The sequence below is a fragment of the Lonchura striata genome, chromosome 35, assembly GCF_050655825.1.
Source record: "Lonchura striata isolate lonStrDom1 chromosome 35, ASM5065582v1, whole genome shotgun sequence".
Taxonomy (NCBI): Eukaryota; Metazoa; Chordata; class Aves; order Passeriformes; family Estrildidae; genus Lonchura; species Lonchura striata.
The window spans coordinates 4,291,206-4,309,404 of record NC_140737.1 but is presented as its reverse complement, the minus strand read 5'-3'; the positions used below and the strand labels follow the sequence as shown (position 1 = coordinate 4,309,404).

At 48.5% G+C, this 18,199-nt stretch overlaps 1 long non-coding RNA gene across 1 annotated transcript; it reads right to left on the bottom strand.

Moving 5' to 3' along the window:
- Window positions 1-1,128: 1,128 nt before the first annotated feature.
- On the bottom strand, window positions 1,129-3,865 carry LOC146764288 (uncharacterized). The gene is made up of 2 exons (XR_014950944.1): window positions 3,235-3,865; window positions 1,129-2,788 (listed from the first exon to the last, which is right to left on the bottom strand). It is a non-coding gene; the product is annotated as an uncharacterized LOC146764288 (long non-coding RNA).
- Between the last annotated feature and the right edge of the window lie 14,334 nt (window positions 3,866-18,199).

Here is an 18,199-nt window from a genome sequence, read left to right as displayed (position 1 = left end):
TTTCCCATTTTTGGATTGGTGTCTGGGTTGTTTTTTTCTAGGATGACCTCCCCATTGTCATCTATTTTCAACAGTCTGATACATTAAACTTTCCATAAACACCCTGTTCATTAGCCAATAAACAGTCTAAAGCCAACCTATTCTAGTACACTGCAGTTTTTCCCCATTTTGCCTGCAGGTACTCAATTTGGGTGGGTCTGTGGCTGTTGACATGGGTGTGTGTACCAAAAAGGAACTTTGGTTTCTTTCCATGTAATACTTTCTGTAGCATTTGTGACATGATCTTGCTTGTATCTCAGAAGGGAAAAGACAACAAATGGGAGACAGAAACAGGAATGACAGAGGTCTGGCATGGCTTATAGCCCCACCTCCCCTGCCTGTGGGGTTGCTGCCCACAGCAGGTACGTGTGATCTTCTCACTGGTGAGTACAGTGCTCAATCCAGGCTTGCCCTCTGTTTCGCTTGTCACTCCTTTTTGCTGATTTTTCTATGCAAGTCCTTTTCAACACTCCTTTGGTGTGTTTTGGTGTTGTCCATTTTAGATGTGATAGTCCATTCCTCACGTTTCTTCACAAGTCCTCTGCCTCTGTTTCCCACTTTCTCTAACAACCTGAATACCACCTTCTTTCAACTACTCAAAAAGTCCTTTCTCTCAATATACCATTCAACACAATCCACCTGCCTCCAAGGAGATAAAGTAAAGCTCAAAATAAACAATCTACATTATATTATATACTTCCATTCATCTACATTTACTCACTTTTATTTTTCACTCACTCTCACATACAAGGTACCTTTTGCTTTCAAACAGTCTACATTACATATCTACACCCTGAGTGCTCATGGAATGTTAATCCATCAACCCAGCAGGTTTAATCCTGGATGTCTCTCAACCCAGCAGAATTTTAGGTGTTACTGTTTTCCAGCCCCAGATCCCCTTGGACATTTTTAACCTACAGTCCAGCTGTGTTGTCCAACCCCAGATCCCCTTGGGCATAACCTCAACATGCAACCCTGAGTGCTCTTGGAATGCAAATCCCCCAAATCCTCCTCTGGAAGGAGCCCCCAGAAAACAAACCCCCACGGCTCCTCCCCACCCACCTGATTTGGGAAGAATTTTCTCTGAGAGAAGTGGAAAAGAACCTGTTTATTTAACAAACAAAACACTCCCCAGCACTAAAAAAAATGAACAACACCAGATGACAACAAAACTCTTTCACCACTCTGAAGAGATGACAAATCCAGAAAGTCTCTCCTGGGGGTGGTCGCCCGGGTCTGGGCGCTGGGGATTGCTCTGGGCACTGGGGATGGCTGCTGCAGATCACAGAGCGCAGGCTCCCGGTGCTCCTCGGGGTTCCCAGGTCCCAGACCAGAGCAGGTTGGATGGTATTCAGAAGAAGGAAAGGGAAAGAAACAGTCCAGGGAAAAAAATGGAATGCCTAGTTCAACTAACTAACAGGAAAAAGCAAAGGCAAGAGCGGAAGCAAGAGCAAGCAAACAAAGCCAGCAAAAGCAAGCCAAGCCAGCCCACACAAGCCTCTTGTGGAGAACAGACCATGGGGGGAGGTGAGCCAGCTGATAACAAGACAAAACAAACCTTCACTTTCAGAGTCAGTTCTGAGAGCACAGAACAGAATATCAAACATGAACAGAACCCATGATTGGGGATACAAACACCAGAACCTCACCCTGGGACACCTGGGTTTCCACATCAGCAGGAGACAGTTCCTGACAGTTGAAGGGTCAGCGGCAGGGTCCTCAGCACACCCGTTCCTTAAATGTTATCTGGCCATGCAGACGGTTTTAGCTACTTCCACAAGTACTTTAAATCAACATTGGCTGTTTCACAAATACCTCTGAGTTATTACTGTCAGTTAGTTACAAAAATAAAAGCATTAGTTATTATTTCACAACTACAGCTACTTCTGCAAAAGTTAACATTCTAATGCACAACACATGGCATCCACTTCAATATTTTGCAAAAGCCAAAACTAGTATGTATGTTTTTCACACTGTGCACAAACTAAACTATCATCCATGAATGATGTTCTGAGGATATGAGCTACACAGGGACCAGGGCATTGACCACAAAAAGCTGACAAATTATACTACAGCAAAAGCACTTAAAATTGATTACAAATTGCACTGTATCAAAATCGTTGTGATTAAGAATAAGTTGCAGAAGTCAAGACATAAGAGCAAAAGCCACCAACTACATAGTTCTCTATAACAAACCCAGGGCAGGTGTTTCCCTTGCAGGGAGCACTGGGGCCTTCCCCGGGCCCCTTCTGCCCTCTGGCAGAGCCGGTGGCATTTTCCAGCACACGCAGTTTGTAACCAAGAGTCGGGTGCAGCCCAGAAGGCTCCGAGCGCCTCCTCCCAGGCTGACTCTGCAGATCCGAGGCTGCTCTGGGCTCTGCCAGGGCTCTGCTGGGGCTCAGCTCTGGGCCAGGCTGGGCCCGCTCTCCCCTCACATTGCTCCGGGCAGCCGAGTCACGGAGGGAGGAGGAAGGGACACCTCAAGGGAGTTGAGGTTTAAGAGAGTTTTTATTCAAAAAACTGCCATACCAAACAGGCTGTCATAAGAGCCATAACAAACAGGCTGTCCTAACTACCATAACCAACTAGCACTGCTAACTACCATCACTAATTAGTTGTCCTCACTAACTACTGTAACTAAAAGCTGTCCTCAAGTGCTTCATCTCCTCTGCTGCTCCCTCAGTTGCTTTGCTGCGGTGATCAGAGGGGTCAGGCTGGAGAGAGGCTTGGCTGATGATAAAAATGGGTGCTGCCCAAAGGATAAAAAAGAAAGAAATGAACTGTTACTTTGCAGAGTCAACTTCCTCACAGACTCTGTTGCAACAGGACAAAGGGAAATGGTCTGAAACTCAGGAGAGGGAAGCAGGCTCAGGTTAGATCGAAGGCAGAATCTTTTTGCCAGGAGTGGGGAAACGCTGACAGAAGGTGCCCAGGGATGTGGGAGGTGCCTCCTCCCTGGGAACATCCAAGCTCAGGCCAGGCAGGGCTCTGAGCACCGAACCTGCCTGAAGATGGCCCTGCTCCTTGTGGGGCACCAGGGGCAGATGACCTCGAAAGGACCCTGCCAAGCCAAACCCGGCGAGGATTCTGCTTGCTTTGCGTGTGGAACGCAGCGAGGCTGGAGACTATCGGAGGGGCCCCAGCAGAAAACCCCTCCCTGGCGCTGCTGCTTCCCCTCAGCCGCTCGGCATTCACCTGCAGCAGCTCCTGGGCAGACCAGCGCTGCTCCTCGTCCGGCTCCAGGCTGCACTCGAGGAAGTCCCGCAGCAGAGCCGACAGGCGCCGGGGCTCCTGCAGCTGCGGGGTCCCGTTGTGCCGGATCAGAGCGCGAGCCTGCAGGAAAAGCAAACTCAGCGCTCTGCCAGCTTCCTTCCCACCCACAGGTGCTCACAGCGACCCCGGGTTCTCAGCCCCAGCTCCAGGGGCACTTTCCTCCCTGGCACAGATGCTGCTCACAGCTCATTGTCCTGTGCTAACCAAAAAACCCAAACACTGGTGCTGCCACAGCCATTGGAAAGAGCTGATGCTCTTGATTCACATTTTCAGGTCATCCTCACAGACAGAAGAGCTGGAACAGCATAAATCCCAAAGCAAATTGTTGCTGGAGACTGCAGAATATTTGTTTGTGTTGAGGCTTGAGTGCTCTGCGAATTCCCTTTCCCAGGTGCAGAAACCTCCAGCTGCTGCTCCCAGTGCAGGGTCACCCTGTGCTCACAGGGCTCTGCAGCCCCTGGAGAATTTGCCTCTTACCATGGCCCTTGTTTCCTTGAAGTAAGGAGGTTCTCCTTCCACCATCTCAATGGTCACAATGCCAAAGGACCAGATGTCCACCTAAGGGCCATAAGGAGAACTGGTCACAACTTCTGGGGCCATCCAGTGAGCAGTGCCAACCATGGAGCTGCACCGGTCCTGCTCAGAGCTGAGCTGAGCACAGAGGCCAAAATCAGCTGAGGACAGAAACAAACACTGTCAAAGGCAGCTGGAATGAGGAAACCAAGCACCAAGACTCCCCACTCTCAGTCTGAGAATGCAGTAGTGAAGTCAGCTGGAAAAGTGCTCAGGGCTGTAGCCAAGGGAAGGTGGAACTGGACCCTTAAAGAAACCCTCAGCTTTTGTGCAGTGGCTTTTACTGATTCCCTTGAAGCTTTAGATTCCAACTCCTGCCCCTCTGGCTGGGCCATACCCAGAGCAAAGCCACCCCTGGCACCCTGCTGCTCTCCGGAGCTCTCTGCAGGGGCAGCCACTCTCAGCTGGCAGCAGGGGCCGGGCAGTGCCCCCAGCAGCCCTTGTGGGGCTCTGGCCGGCACTGGGAAGCAGCCCCACAGCCGCACCCGGGAGCGCCGTGCCTGGCCAGGAACACCCACCCAGCTTGACAGAGCCGGCCATGCCCAGGAGGATGTTGGAGCTCTTCAGATCTCTGTGGATCACCCGGTTCGCATGGAGGAAATCCAGGCCCTGCAGGCACTGAGAGAGAACAAGAAACACCAGGACAAAAACCAATGGCTGGAATCTATCACACAAGAAAGGACAGTTCTGAATTGTGCCAGCAGCAGCTTTGCTGTGACAGGCCAGGAGTGCAGAGCAGACAGGCTCCAGGCAAACGGTTCAAGGCAAAGCTGAGAACAGCACATCAAATCCAGAACAGACAGAGAGTGCCACAACAGCAGGAAAGAGAGCAAGAACAGAGCAGAAGTGCAGCGATGCTGGCAGGCCGTTCACTGCAGAGGCTCTTTCTTCTCCAGCTCATAAAAACAACAGAGAAACAGAGCCCTGAGCATGGAGCCACTCCTGTTCTCACGCCTCTGTGGAAGGACCATCGTGCCCAAGCCGTGGCAGCCACAGGCAGGATCCCTCACCTCCCGACTGACAGCTGCCATCTCTCCTTCAGCCATGCATGTCTGTCTGACAACGTCCTGCAAAGTTCCTCCATCCATGTATTCCATCACCAGCCAGAGATCTCCGTCAACAAGGAAGCTGGAAGAGGAAAGCAGTGACATGGAGACGAATGTGCAGTGCTCAATTCCCCCATGGAAAAGCCTGGAGTGGAGTTTTGTTTCCAGGTCACTTGTCCATGAGGATAGAATCAGATGGAGAGACATTCCTGCCAGGCTGCAGAGTCCTTGGAATCTGCACAGTCTAAAGGAGGAGACACCTGTGAGAAAGGAGAGGCCTTAGATGGCAAGCAGGTGAAAAATGAAGTTTAGCAACAGCCCAGATCAGTGTGGAACCACAACACTGGCCCCCAGCTGGTTCAGCTTCTGAGCTCATCAGTTCCACCATTCCCTGCAGAACAAGGCAACACAACTCCCAGGGTTATCCAGGGGAGGAGGCCTTGCAGCACTTGGGACAAAAGCAATCAGAAAACCTTTCAGAAAGTCCCTTCAGAAACAGGCAAGGCCAATGCAAAATGGGCAAATGAGGCATTTCTGGAAAAAAGGCCCTGGTTTTCCTGGCATCTGCAGCAATGGAAAAGGGCTGGGAAGAAGAAGCCAAGGGAAATAATTTCTGCTGTAATTTATCAGCACTTGTTGTAAGACACAGAAAACGGGGTCAACTTGAAGGGAAAACCAAACCAAAGCAACCAAAGCACATGGAGGGAGCGAACTGCCAGGCTGCTGTTTTGGGAAGATATGGCTGGGTCAGGCATTTTCAAAACAGGCTACAGACTACGGGTGCCAGGAAAGGTTAAGGCAGGGCCCGTGCATGGGATGAGGCCTGGAGCACTCACCTGTCCAAAGAGTTGACAATGTTGGGGTTCTTCGTGTCCTTCAGGAGCAGGAGCTCATTCACAGCGCGTTCCCCGTTCTGCCCTCTGAGACTCATTTTCTTTATGGCCACCTGAGGGGACATTGCAGACCTTTAACTGGAGGAGTCTGTGGCAGGAGGCCACAGCCAACACGGGGCGAGGCTTTTTGGAGCGACGGAGCCGGGCTGTGCCAAACTGCCCTGGGATGGGCACCAGAGCTCAGCAAGGGCCACTCCCACAGCCCATTGCTCTGCTCGCTGGGGCTGCTTACAGGACACACGGCCAGAGACATTTGGCCTTGCAAGCTCTGCAGAAATGGCCCCTCAGCTGTCAGCCTCCAAGCTCTAACCACATTCTCTGCACCTACAGTCTTCTCAAATGGCCTCAACACTCTCATTACTATTCAAACACATTTTGCAAGCGGGAGGTAATTCTGGTTCTGTGAAAACAGAGCAAGACAGCCAGGAACCCTTTAGCAATTGCATGGGATTTGGTCATGATTTCAGATGCAGCTGCTTTTTTTGGGATTGCACAACAAAGCAAACACACACATCCATTGCTCAGGTGATCCCTGCCACAGGCTGTCACTGACCCCAGACCCAAACAACTGCAGGGTTTAGGAGAGAGTTTTGCCCTGGACATCCATCTTCTCATTTCTCTCCCTCTCTCTCTGTGGACAGCTGAAGCGGAATTAAATCCCCAAATTGAGCCCAAGCAGGATCTCACCCTAATTAGGCCTTGAGGTACCCTTTGAAGATGAAAGGCAGGATGGAAAAACTGCTAAATAGTGTTCCTGTCTGAGGCTGGGGTGAAGATAAATTGGGCCTCAGTCTCCAGCACTGATGCATTCACACTTTTAGATGTGAAGAGCAAGCCAGCATGTCCTGCTCTGACAGACACCTCTGCCCTCCTTGCATCCCTTTGGGCACTCCAGAAGGACCAAGTGTGTCCCAACTGTGCTCTGCAGGCTGACACTGCTCTGCCTTCAGAGGAGCAGCCTGTGCAGGAAAGCTCTGCTGGCCCCCAGAGCTCCAGCCACAGCTCCCAGCAGAGGGGAGAGCCCTGGAGAGCTGCCACATGTGTATATTTCCTAAAATATGAATATCGATCTAATATCGATCTCCAACTGAGACAGACAAAAACTCTCTAAGAGTTTAAAGTTAGAAAGTGTATGTTTATTGAGACAGCCAGGCAGTACGTGGGATAATTCCCTCATGCACACTGCAAAAATCACAGGTATTACAAAGCTTTTTTATTTACAGAAGTCTTGAATACACAAAATATGAATGCATATTCATATCCCTGTCACTTCCTCTGCTCCGCTTCACATGCTAATTGGCAAAAAGGCAATTAAGCATGTGTGGTTCTGTTCCCTGAAATGACTCGGGGGTCCATTTTGGGGAGGGATCTCCAAAATGAAGAAGTAAAATAAGTCTTCCTCGTTCTGACCTTTCTGCCTTTCCCATGCACACGTGACAAATGAATCCTTGCCGTTTCCCTGTGCTTAATGGATTCCTAAAGAATGGGAAGTCTGCAACTTTTTTTATCATCTTCACTTTTGGCCCTGGCCCACACTGGGAAGGAGTTAGATAAACCCGTGTGGGCATTTCTCTTCCCAAGGGGCTCCTGGGGAGACAAAGGAGACAAGAAGGATTCCCCATCTCGTGACATTCCCTTTTTTCCTTCAGTAGCCCTATTGCAGTCACTGCATACAAGAGTTTACTTGATCCCTTTGGTGCCAGGGAGCACCCAGAACTTGAACCTCGCTGGATCCAGCCCTGTCTGCCCATCACAGAGGGAAAAGATAAAGAACCTGGGTGGGGGTTGAGCCAAAATGGCATTTTGCCACTTCTGATCTGCTCCCAGCTTTTGCAGCAGGGCAACAACCCCATCTCTGCAAACCACTCCCTTTTGCAAGGCACACGTGGACCTCGCTGGCAGCTCAGGGCTCCTGAAGGGGCTGCTGCAGTTGGCAACTAGAGCTGTTGTTGAACTTTTCACATTGCTAAACCCCCCCTGCCAAATGCCATCAACTGCTTGAGGAAGGACACAAAAATATTACCCTGGAGGAAGTGGGGCCAAAAGCTTGGAAAAGGATGAAAGAAATGTTCTGATGATGACAATGTCAAAAAACCACAATTTATTTTTGATAGCAAATGAGTACCCACAGCCCTCCAGCCCTCCCAGACTGGCAGGCCAAGTGGGGCCGTTTCCATGGCGTGAGGAGCTGGCAGCCTGCAGAGAGAAACCAGAGAGCCACGGTCAGTCACAGAAGGCTCCTGTGCCCCTGTCCCACCACGGCCTGTGCCTGGGCCAGGCTCCTGTGTGCTCAGAGCCCAAACCCCCCAACCCATTCTCCGTTTTTAGCAAAGGGCAGAGTGGTAAGCCATATTCCATCTCCTCTGCTGAAGCACAGCCCAGCAGCCTCCTCAGCAGCTGCAAGGGCGGGGTGCCCGTGAGCCTGGTTTCCTGGCTCCCTGGCAGACCAGGGGTTAAACGTTGGGTGTCTCCTGGATTTTCCCCGGAAAGGGCCCATCTCTGCACCGAGCTACCTTTTTTCATTTGTAAATTAGGTCTTTCTTTCTCTGCCAACTGTGGTGTCTCCAGCCCCGGCTGCAGCCACTGGTCATTTAAAACTTGAAGATTCTTTTTCTACAAGCAAAACTGACATGATGTATATTTTACAAAAGCACAAATTATTCCATAACATATATTACAATGGGGCCGCAGAGATCCCCTGCAGGTCCATGGGGATGCAGAGATCCCCTGCAGCCCCTGCAGGAGCCGGGCTGGAGCTCGGCGATGCCTGAGAGGAGGCTGTGAGCCCGCGGGCAGAGGGGCCCCGCTGGAGCAGGCTGTCCTGGCAGGACCGAGCCCGTGGCACAGTGACCCACGCTGCAGCACTCGGAGGGGGCTGTGCCCAGGGGATGGACTCCGCTCCGAGAAGTTCCGGGAGAAGTCTCGGCCGGGAGAGAGCGCAGGGTGCAGCAGGGAACGACTCCTGTCCCTGAGCAGAGGGAGAAGCCCCGGGGGATGAGCTGAGCATGGCCCCATTCCCTGTCTCCTGCCCTGCCGGGGGAGGAGGTGCAGCTGGGAGCAGGGAGGCGTGGGGAAAGCTGCATTTAAGGCTCTGCGCTGACTTCTCCTTCTTCTGCTCTGAGTCTTTGGAGTTTTCTGACAGAAATCTCTCCCCTGCCCCACCCACCCACAGGGCTTGGGGCAGGTTTCCCTTTAGGGGGGAAATCAAAGCGAAGCACTGATGCGCTAACGAGGGGCAGGAGAAGTGAGGCTCCTGGGCTTCCCGCAGAGGCGGAGGCACGGAAGGCGCAGGGCCGGGAAAGCCGTGGCGGGAGGCGCGGAGAAGTTTGTTTGTGTGGGCAGCTCAATCCCGGCTCGGCCCGGGCCCGTGCCGGGGCTGTTGCTCATCTCCGGCTTTCCCCTCACGCAGCCCGGGGGCGCCGAGAGCGCGGGGCGAGGCGGGGCCGTGCGCAGAGCCCGCCCCGAGCTCGCTGCCATTGGCCGCCGGTGCCGTCAGTCGCGGTTGCGGCGCGCTGATTGGTGGGAGCGGGGCGCGGCGCGGCCCCGGCGGCGGGCTGAGGGCGGCCGTAGCCGCCCGGCGCCGCCATTGGCCGAGCGGCTGTGCGGGCCCGGCAGCGGCGGCAGTGGCCGGAGCGCGGTGAGGCGGCGGCGGCGGAGCTCGGAGGCGGCCCCGGCGCAGGTGGGAGCCGCGCCGGGCTCTGCGGGGGCTCGGGGCCGGCTGCGGGCGGAGGGGGCGGCAGGGGGTGAGATAAGTGGAAGATCATTTGTTCACTGTGGTATGCTCGCTTACCTTGGTTTGCATAAGAATGTACTGGTGTGTCTTTGAAATGCTTATTTGCTTACAAGGTGATAAGGACGTTGAGATTAGAGTCCTGGGTGTGTGTATCTGGTCTGCTTGCTGTATCTCAAAAAAAGAGACTTAGAAGCTATCACAACGACCAGACTCAGACTACATCTGGAGAGTCACGCCTGCAAGGAGAAGGGGGGGGATAAAAGGAAGGTTGGGAGAGAACATTTTTGCGCGCCGTTGGTGGAGCAGGAGACTCCCCGGCCGCCCAGCGCTGTGCTTTGCCTGCCTTACTCGCTTGCTATTTTAAATAAAATTGCTTTATTGAATTAAGACACTTCAAATTGTCGTATCACAATTTATAACAATTTGGTGCCGTGACTCAGATGGAGAAGTAGATCAGTCGCTACGGGACGATCGGGAGGCGCCCCGCCCTTATGGCGGCCCGGCTGCCCCAGGCTTTCTGATCACTCTCCACTGACGAACCTAAATTGAGTAACGGGCAAAGGAGAACTGGTTACCCCTGTAAACTTTGTGCACAAAGAACCAGCGAAGACGCAGGACGCGTGAGTATAGGCCGGTTTCCCGCTCGGTTTGGGGTGGTTTTCCCGGAGTGCTGTGTGTGAGAGGTCTCGTGGAGACCAAGTGAGTGCGGACTCTGTATTAGTGCGTTTTCCATTCCCCGCGAGGGGCTGGGCCACGAACCAGGGGAGCATGTGTGTGAGAAATTGAGTGCACTCCGGAAGATGGGACAGAGGAAAAGCAAGCCCTCTGGTCCCATGGGAGAGGGGACCCATGCTAAGCTTCCCCAGATTCCCAGGGATAGCCCCTTGGGTTTGATGATAATTAATTGGGATGCTTTCCCATCTAGAAAAGGGAAAGACAAAGTTAAAATGATACATTATTGTATGGAAGTGGGGGGGGGGGAAACAAATTAGGGGAGACCATTTGTATTGGCCGGTATTCGGGTCCTTTGAGGATTGGATTTGTCAGGCTCTAAATATATATGTTAACTCAAAGGAAGCCTTTGATTCAGAAGAGAGCGAATATGCTTCCCTGTGGACAGTTGGGGAGACAAGGACAAAACTATTTGCCTTATCAGCCAGGGAAAAGAACAAGAAAAACAAGGAGGAAGATAATATGCCCCCCTACATTCCTCCTCCATATATTCCTCCACTCCCGCCCCCTGCTAGTCAAAATATATATCCCCAGCTGCCTGCGGACCCGGTTGGCCCCGGGGTCCCCACGGCTCCTTCAGACTCTGATGATGAGGCAGAGAGTGGAGGAACAAGGGAAAACAATCGTAGGGTAACTAGAAGTCAGACTTGGAAAAAGGAACAGGAATTGGGGATGTTTCCCCTAAGAGAACAAAGCATTGGTATGATCCCAAATCCCCAAGCGGGACAGGAGAAGAAACAGTGAGGCAAGAAAGTATTAAATTACTAAACTTCCTAAGCCTAAAAGGACTAAAAGTATCCAAATCTAAATTACAGTTTGTAGAGGAGGAGGTGAAGTATTTGGGGCATTATTTAAGTGGAGGGGTAAAAGATTGATCCTGAAAGAGTGAAAGGAATCCTCTCGATTCCAGCCCCCAGAAATAAAAGGCAAGTTCGTCAGCTACTGGGGTTAATTGCATATTGCAGACAATGGATTGAAAATTACAGTCAGAAGGTCAGATTCCTCTATGATAAATTAAGCCAAGATAGCCTAATGAAATGGAGCCCCACGGATGATCAGCGACTCCAGAAGCTCCAGAATGATTTGGTAAACGCGCCAGTCCTCAGCCTACCTGATTTTAAAAGACCCTTCTATTTGTTTGTTAATACGGAGGGGGGAACAGCATACGGGGTTTTAACCCAAGAATGGGTGGATAAAAAGAAGCCTGTAGCATATTTATCTAAATTACTGGATCCGGTGAGCAGAGGATGGCCTACATGCTTGCAGGCTATAGTAGCCACTGCCCTTTTGGTAGAAGAGGCTCATAAAATAACTTTTAATGGAAAATTGAAAGTATTATCCCCACATAATATCAGAGGAATCTTACAACAGAAAGCTGATAAATGGATTACAGATTCTAGGCTTCTGAAGTATGAAGGTATTTTAATTGATTCCCCCAATTTGTCACTTGAAGTGGTTACCTCGCAAAATCCTGCCCAATTTTTGTATGGGAAACCCTGTGATGAAAAGTTAGCACATGACTGTTTTCAAACTATTGAAAGTCAAACAAAAATTAGACCCGATCTGGAAGAGGAAGAATTGGACGAAGGGGAGCGATTGTTTGTAGATGGTTCTTCTCGGGTTGTAGAAGGGAAAAGAAAGTCAGGATATGCTATAATTGCGGAAAAAGATTTAAAGGTAATTGAATCCGGACCACTAAGTAACTCCTGGTCTGCACAAGCTTGTGAATTATATGCAGTACTCAGGGCTTTAAGGTTATTAAAAGGAAAAATTGGAACAATATACACAGACTCTAAATATGCATATGGGGTAGTGCACACATTTGGAAAAATTTGGGAAGAGAGGGGACTTATAAACTCACAGGGAAAAGATCTAATTCATCAAGAGCTAATTGTCCAAGTTTTAAATGCCTTAAGGGGCCCGGCTCAAATTGCTGTGGTCCACTTAAGGGGACACCAGAGAGGATTGGACTTTAGAAACAGGGGAAATAATTTAGCTGACCAAGAAGCCAAGAAAGCAGCCCTACGAACTCGGGGGGACATGGGGCAGAGCGACACTGTATCTGTGGACTCCCCCAAAGAAAAATGGCAAATATATAGTTTTACCACTCAAGAAAAGGAAAAATTACAAAAGATGGGAATTGAGGAGGGGTCTGAAGGGCAATGGAAGCTCCCAGATGGGAGAACTGTTTTACCTAAAAGCAAGGCCTCAGAAATTTTGCAAAGATTGCATGACCAGACTCATTGGGGAACTCAGGCATTAGTAGATCAATTTGCCACTAAATATATGAGTATTGGAATCTATGATTTGGCTAAAAGAGTAGTGGGAGATTGTCTGATCTGTCAAAAAGTAAACAGAAAACATCTTAGAGAAAGGCCCATGGGAGGAAGGGAATTAGCTCACAGGCCTTTTGCCAAAATAAAAATAGACTTCACTGAATTGCCTAAAGTGGGTAGATATAAATATTTGTTAGTAATAGTAGATCATCTCACCCATTTTGTAGAAGCTTACCCCACTACTCGGACTACTGCTCAGACAGTGGTCAGAATATTATTAGAAGAAATAATCCCTAGATATGGGATAGTAGAAACAATAGATTCTGATAGGGGGACCCCACTTTGTGTCCAAAATAACTGAGGATATCTCACATGCTCTGGGAATTAAGTGGGAATACCATACCCCATGGCATCCCCAAAGTTCGGGAAGAGTGGAAAGAATGAATGGGGAACTAAAAAAGCAATTAACCAAATTAATAATAGAAACAAAATTGACATGGGTCAAGTGTCTCCCTTTAGCCCTATTGTACATAAGAACAAGACCCAGAGCAGATGTTGGGATTTCCTCTTTTGAAATGCTATACGGGATGCCATATGATTTGGAGGAACCCCGAGACCACCCCCGGTTGAAGGACTATAAAATAACCTCATATATTATTGCCTTAATGAAACGCCGCAATGAACTTTGGGAAAAAGGAATCATTACGCAAAGACCCCCTTTAGATTTAAAAATACATAAAATATACCCAGGAGACTATGTGTTAATAAAATCCTGGAAAGAATCTACACTAACCCCACAATGGGAAGGTCCTTATCTTGTGTTACTCACTACAGAAACTGCAATTCGGACTGCAGAAAGAGGATGGACACATGCCAGTCGAGTAAAAGGACCAGTTAACAACACTGTGTGGCAAGTAACCAGTCCTCCCGGGAACCTGAAATTGAAGTTACAGAGAAACTAATGGACTCTTCTCAGATTGAATACACATCAGACTTATATTACTTAGATAGTAGACTAATTAGTAATTCAAGTGTTAGAGTAAAGTGTAAAAATCAAGATTGTAATTGCTATCCTTTTGTATGCTATATCTGTAAGGTGTGTGGGGAACGGTGGTGGTCACATTGCAACAGAGGGTATCCTCCACGAGGAACTTGCAATTCCTGTTGGAATGTACAAAGAGAGATTACAGCTTGGGTACTGACCTGTAAAGTGACTAGAGGGGAAATCCGATTGGAATCTAAAGAGTGGTGGGAAATTTTCTCAAAAGGCATTCACCCAGACTATTACTGCTACCATACAAACGAGCCGAGCCCACTTGTGGCAGAGGTCATAGAAGGCCTTTGTAGGAAAGACCTAAAAGGGGTCAGTTGTACCGCACCAGAGGTAAAAGATCAGAATTGGCGTTCTTACTGCATGCGGCAAGGCACTAGAGGGCATAAATCCCCTCCTGAAGAATATTCTTGCTGCCGAGAAGATGGTACACCCTGTGGCTCGAAGCACCCGAGTCGACAGGCGAGGCAGAGAAGTAAACAGCTGTGGAGGAAGGAGCCCTCAGGATGGAATACGCAAGCAATATTTGCGGAACTACCCCGGGACTGGGAGTAACAAAGGCAGAAATAGTTTTTGGGCTCAAGGGTATTTTGGTGATAACCAGTTAATAGAGGGAAAGAAGTCACAAGGATATAATTGTTGCAGTGTGAGAAACCAGACCCCACATGCCATTTGCTTACTGCTTGTGATTTTCCTTTGTATATCTTGTAATACTGCGGAAGTAACAACTCATGAACCTTTCAAGTGGACTTTAGGAAGATGGGAGGATTCACGAGTTATAAGGAGCAATACTACAGCTGGAGCTCCCACTTTCCAGTTACCTGTGGCATCCTTAGGTACTCGTTGGGGTTCCCATTGGGTTTCATCGTTTTATATGTGTCCTGCTTCGAATCCTGGTAAAGGGTATTGCAATAGTCCTGGACAATATTACTGTGCATATTGGGGTTGTGAAACAATAGCTGGTACATGGGACCCCCCCACTCCTGATCCATACATTAAGGTGGTCTGGAAGCCAGATGGTTGTATTCCTCCCGGCTACAGGGCAGGTCATAAACCCCCAGAAAATATTTGCAGGAATATACAAATTACTGCATTAAGGCCAGAGGATAGTATATGGTTAATTGGAAAAACTTGGGGCGTTCATTTATATTCGGCTGATTTTGGCAATTTTGGTAGCTTAATATTTATAAAGAAGGAAATTGTGCCCCCTGATCCTGAACCTGTAGGGCCAAACCCAGTGTTATTAGAAAAGGAGGTTGTTTTAGCCAACCAAACAAAAGAAAGGGATCAGACCCAGAATAAAATTCAGAATGAAAACACTTCAGGAGTCGAACAGGAAAAAACCCAGGAAGGTAATATACTCTGGAAGATTATGAAAGCGAGTTATGGTGTCCTAAACAGAACCAACCCAAAACTGACGGAAGACTGTTGGCTGTGCTATAATTTAAGACCCCCATTTTATGAAGCCATAGGAGTCACTGCAAAGCCCAGAAGAGTGAATGGAACTAATCCGAATCAGTGTTTGTGGAAAAAGGGTAAAGAGACAACACCGGGGCTTACCTTGGCTCAGGTAACAGGGAAAGGGAGATGCATAGGAAAAATCCCAACACAAAGAGAATACCTTTGTGGAGTAATAGAAACAGGTGGGAAGAAACCGGCTGACTGGCTATTGCCAGCAGCTAACACTAAGTGGGTATGTAACACTCTGGGTGTCACACCGTGCATCTCACTGAAACTGTTTAATCCAAACCAAGACTACTGCATCCAGGTAACGATTATACCCAGAATTACCTACCATACAAGTGACTACATATATGAACAACAAACTGTGCCAGAACACCATCTAATGAAAAGGGAACCCCTCACTGCCTTAACTATTGCAACTCTCCTTACCATCGGGGGAATAGGAGCTGGAACTGGGGTGGCATCCCTAGTAAATCAACAAAAGAAATTTAAAGCATTAAGAATTTCAGTAGATGAAGATCTGAGTAAAATTGAGCAGGCCATCGATGGATTGGTAAAATCATTAAGGTCCCTATCTGAGGTGGTGTTGCAGAACAGAAGGGGTTTAGACTTGCTATTATTACAACAAGGGGGATTGTGTGTAGCCCTGAAGGAGGAATGCTGTGCATACGCTGATCATACTGGAGTTGTTACAGACACCATGGCAGAATTAAGGAGAAGATTAGAGCAGAGAAAGAGGGAAAGAGAGGCACAGCAAAGTTGGTATGAATCATGGTTCAATCAATCTCCTTGGTTAACTACCTTGTTATCCACCCTTGCAGGACCTCTGATACTGATAATATTGGGACTGACCTTTGGGCCATGCATCTTCAATAAGGCAATAAAAATAGTAAAGGGACGCTTAGAGGCAGCACATTTAATGCTCATTAGGGCAAAACATGAACCCATACACGATGTAGATGAGACCCTAATACTAAGTCACCAAGAGTTACAAAGATTCAGTGAACAAAATAAAGATGAACAAGAAAAAGGGGGGAATTGAGATAAGTGGAAGATCATTTGTTCACTGAAGCAAGACTGTGGTATGCTTACTTACCTAGGTTTGCATAAGAATGTACTGGTGTGTCTTTGAAATGCTTATTTGCTTACAAGGTGATAAGGAGGTTGAGATTAAAGTCCTGGGTGTGTGTGTATCTGGTCTGCTTGCTGTATCTCAAAAGAAGAGACTTAGAAGCTATCACAACGACCAGACTCAGACTACATCTGGATAGTCACGTCTGCAAGGAGGAGGGGGGGGATAAAAGGAAGGTTGGGAGAGAACATTTTTGCGCGCCGTTGGTGGAGCAGGAGACTCCCCGGCCGCCCAGCACTGTGCTTTGCCTGCCTTACTCGCTTGCTGTTTTAAATAAAATTGCTTTATTGAATTAAGACACTTCAAATTGTCGTGTCACAATTTATAACACTAATCAATGTAACCGTCTTGGTTTGACAAGACAGGAGTCTGTGAAGGAGGGCAAAGCCTCCTGTGCAATGGAGAAGGTAAACCCCCCTCCCTCCGAATTACCAGGATTTTTAAATTAAAAGGCTCTCAGGCAAAGATATGGGAATGGGAGTAACAATTCTTTACTAGGAGAAACTAAATAACAATTTAAAAAGGCAAATGCAATCGGTAGAAACAAAACTAGTGAAAAAAGTCCACAACCTGAGGATTCGGGGTGTTGGTAGCAGTCCGGTTGAAATGACAGCTGCTCCTCTTGCAGTGGCTGATGAATTGCAGCTGAAGTGGCGATCTTTAGAAGGGTATAGTTTTCTCTGAAGATCTGGTGGCAGTTGGGCTGGTCTTCCTCTGGGAATCCAGCGAAGGGGCCACTTCTCTGGGAATCCCACCGAAGGTGCCGCTTCTCTGAATCCCGCAAAGAGAGAGCTGCTCTGTCCCCCCAAAAGCTACCCCTTTATACCATAAAAGAGTGCTTGGCTTCCCCCTCTGGGTGGAGCATCTCACAATGGGATGGTGTTACGTTACCAGCCCTGCAGTGAGCCAGTCAATGGCCCATTAACAAACGATTACCTCTTCGGAGCAAACCATTGTCTTTGGGAGAGATAACAAACCTGCCCAACCTCCAACAGATGGCAAATAGAATACAAGCTTATATTACAAACCAGGCCAATAACATAATACAAATCCTATTCAATTTAATACCTGCAAAAAGCCAACCATAAAATATGCATTTTTCACAGAGGACATCTGGAGGCTGCTGCAGGGACAGCGATGTCACCGCTGTGACGTCCTCGGGGACGGTGACATCATCAGGGACATCGCTGCTGTCACTTCTCCCCTCTCCACAAACCACACTGGATTTGAGACGAATTTGGGGAATTTTCTGGGAATTTTCATTGCAATTGTCCCAAATGCCGATGGGAATTCCTGGGGTGATGTCATTGGGGACACTTGGGGACATTCTGAGGATGCTCTGGGGACACTGATGGGGGTGGCGGTGGGTCAGGGGATGAATGAGCCCCTCGGTGCCTTGCAGCAGAGCCGGGTTATAAATGACAATAGAATAATCAGCTTTTGAAATTCTGTATTGCCTTCTGCACGTTGTTATTGAGCACGAGGATTTTGCTGTGGTACTTGATATTGATTACTGATAATTCCTTGCAGCTGCTCGCTGGTACAATAAAATCGCTCCCTTTATGTGTGCAGTGTATAATAAATTTACTGCTAGAGTAATAAACAGATATTATGTCATAGGCCTTAGAATATTAAAAATAGATAATCATTAAATAGATCAATAATAAATATTGAAATAGAGACTATGCAATGTTAAAATACTTTTGTGTGACTGACTCAGGTGTAAAACAATTCAGTTGTTTCCCACATCTGCGGACCAGCCTCACCAGGTGATACCAGTGACACAAAGCTCAGAAGAATTTATGAATTTATCGGGGGCCTGAAACAACAGGGTGGAACCATGAGAAGAAATCAAAAATATTGACTTAATCTACAGAATGTCCTGCAGACAAGACAGATGTGAGACCCAAACACGAGTTCCTGGGACACCCAAACCTCCCGGGAGTGTTTGAATAATGTCAAAACTCAGGAATGTGTTCGTGGCCTT